Source organism: Peromyscus californicus, unplaced genomic scaffold, assembly GCF_007827085.1.
Source record: "Peromyscus californicus insignis strain IS unplaced genomic scaffold, ASM782708v3 Scaffold_13__1_contigs__length_99412109, whole genome shotgun sequence".
NCBI classification, from domain to species: Eukaryota; Metazoa; Chordata; class Mammalia; order Rodentia; family Cricetidae; genus Peromyscus; species Peromyscus californicus.
In genome coordinates, this window is record NW_026294424.1 from 2016256 (window position 1) to 2018948 (window position 2693).

Here is a 2693-nt window from a genome sequence, read left to right on the forward strand (position 1 = left end):
CCAGGCAGTCCCCCACTGTGCCGCCTTGTATTTCCACGGAAGGCTTAATTGTCCCTTTCCCTTCTCTGACAACCCAGCTACCCAGAGAGCCTCAGTCCTGTCCAGGAGTTCAACTTCTACTTTTTGTGCAGTAAGGGGGTATCCTGAGTGACTGCTCTCTGAGCCAAGCAATGGCCATTTTGGGGGAGTTCAGCTGCACCACCACACCACCAAAGATCATCTCAGCTTTTTGACACGTCCACCCCGACATGGAGGGGCAGAGCAAGGCTGAAGTTCTCACCTGAGTACCCAGCTGCTTGCTTCCTCTCACTGGGCATTGTGGCCTTGGGGCAAGGGGGAGTACATAAAGGCCAGGGTGACTAGAGTGAGGCCTTCATTTACAGGGCTGTGCAGAAGCACTCATCTCATTTGAATAACACTTTTCAGGTGTGGCAGGTTGGGGAGGAGTGCCCACACCCTAGAGTAACCCCACCCAGGCTCCGTAAGGAAGCCCAATACATCCATTACTTCCCTAGGGTGAACTTTGGCAGAATTGTGCCTTAGTTTTTTTGTTGGGACCTAGGGAGGAAGGGTAGATGTGATTTTATGCTTCTCCCGGGGAAGAAATTTAAGCAACAGGGGGTCACTTTCAGTAAGGGAGGCGGTAACAGGGGTGCTGTAACTCAGGATGTTTGTAAAACAGAGGGAATGGGTCCAACCAGGGTGTCCCCCAGCCGCTCCTAAACTAAGGAGGATAACCAACTACCCTCAGCCACCCCAGAAGCCACAGCCTCCGCCAAGATGGGCTATTGGCAGCTGGCTCTCTCCAGTGGCTCAGCGGAGACCCAAGAAACCCTGGTTTTATTTTGCCAGCAGGTATCGGGTGGGCTGTGGAGGGGTATGGCTCACTTTCTCCTCTTGGTAGTCAGGCCAGGAAGGAGGAAATGGGCACAGAGGGGTCAGGAAACGTGCCCAAGATCACACTGAGAGTGCACGGCAGACCCAGGTTAGAACACTGGCCATCTGGTGCCGTAGTCGACTCACTGTGCACAGATGGCCCCTTCACAAGGAGCCCTCTGCATGTCCTTGAGGATTGGCTCCCACTGGGAAGCAGAAGCAGAGTGTGGAGGGTTAGCATGGGGGATGACTGTGCAGGTCAGGCCTCCCGTGGGCTGCATGCCCTTAGATAAGCCGCTTGACCTCTCTGAGCCTCAGAGGTCTCCATTTTAGCGTAGGAATAGCAGCAGCAACCATCCCCTGAGTATTTTTTAATGCTGCAATGCCAGGCCCCTTTTAACTGAGGAAAGCAGGCAAGATGAGGGAAGTTGGCAGTTCTGCCTCATGGGGGTGGTGGTGATGAGGACCACCCCCCAAAAAAGGCCCAGAAGCACCTTCCACACTGTAGCCAGGGCCAACACCCTGTGCCTGCTGCTGTCTCCTGGGACTGTCTGTCCCCCTGGGCACGGCTGATTGTGCCCAAAGGCTGGTGACAGAGCTCTGGGTAGAAGGTGGAGCATAAGCAAAGAGTTGGGGGAGCAGGTGGACGGCACCAGAAGAGCTGTGGGGTCCAGGCTGGGATGCCCGTGCACAGCGGCCTGCTGGAGGCCTGAGGTTGGAAGCCCTGATGTGATTCCATCTGTAGACTCTGTGCTAACCCTCCGTCAGGCATGGTTTATTCTCTCCTTGTGGCTCAGAGGGTTGCTGGGGTAGGCTGGGGAGGGGAGGCACATGGCTGTGTCAGAGAGATCCTAAGGACTATCTCATCAGACCGTTTTCAGTGTGAGCCCCTGGGTTCCTGACTTGCATAGCGTTCGGGTTCACCTTTACCCAAGGTAAAGGGTGTGAGCTAGGAAGTTAGACTTCCTGTATGAATGTACAGAAGGTTCGTGTTCACCTTAGGAGTGAAAGTAGAGGTAATGTATGATGGTACATGCCTCTAAACCCAGCACTGGAGGGGCAGAGGCAGGAGGATTGCAGCAAATTTGAGGCCAGCCTGGTCTACATAGAGTTGCAGGCCTGCAAGCGCTACACAGTGAGACCCTGTCTCAAAAAAAACAAAACAAAGCAAAACAAGAAGAACAAGCAAAGAAGAATAAAAGGGAAAAAGCCAAAACGATACCAAATTTATCCTGTAGTCTTCCTGTCAGCCGAAGGAGCCCTGTCCGCCTGGTGGTGGACGGCCCTCTGGGTGGTTTTGCCACATGAATTGGTTAAAATCTAGCTTTTCACAGAACTCACTGGCAGTATTTCTCACTTCACTTCTGACTCTGGAGTTACGTTTTCTGTGTCCGATGGTCAGGGTGAAAAGGAGCCAATGACTGAAAGGTGAAGTAGAGAAAGCCCCAGGGAAAAGAAAGTGAAAGTTTCCACTGTACCCAGCCCAGGGTTGAAGTCTGCACACATCCAGACATGGGCGTGGACCAGGGGCGTGTGTGACCTGAGTCAGGCCCAGGCTGGCCGGGCTTCAAGTCCTCCTCGATAGATAACTCGTCCGCTGACCCTGTTTCCTGTCTGGAACTGATCTGTGAGGCCCACTCCAGCTACTGGAGGGACTAGAAATGGACAAAGAGAACCGTGAGTGAAAGTAGATAAAACATTAAGACCAGTATACAGCAAGTGCTCAATAAGCGCTACCTTGTGCAGTCAACACCTCATGGACACAAGGATAAGAATCACACATTAGATAAAGATTTTATATTGTAAGCCTCGGGTGG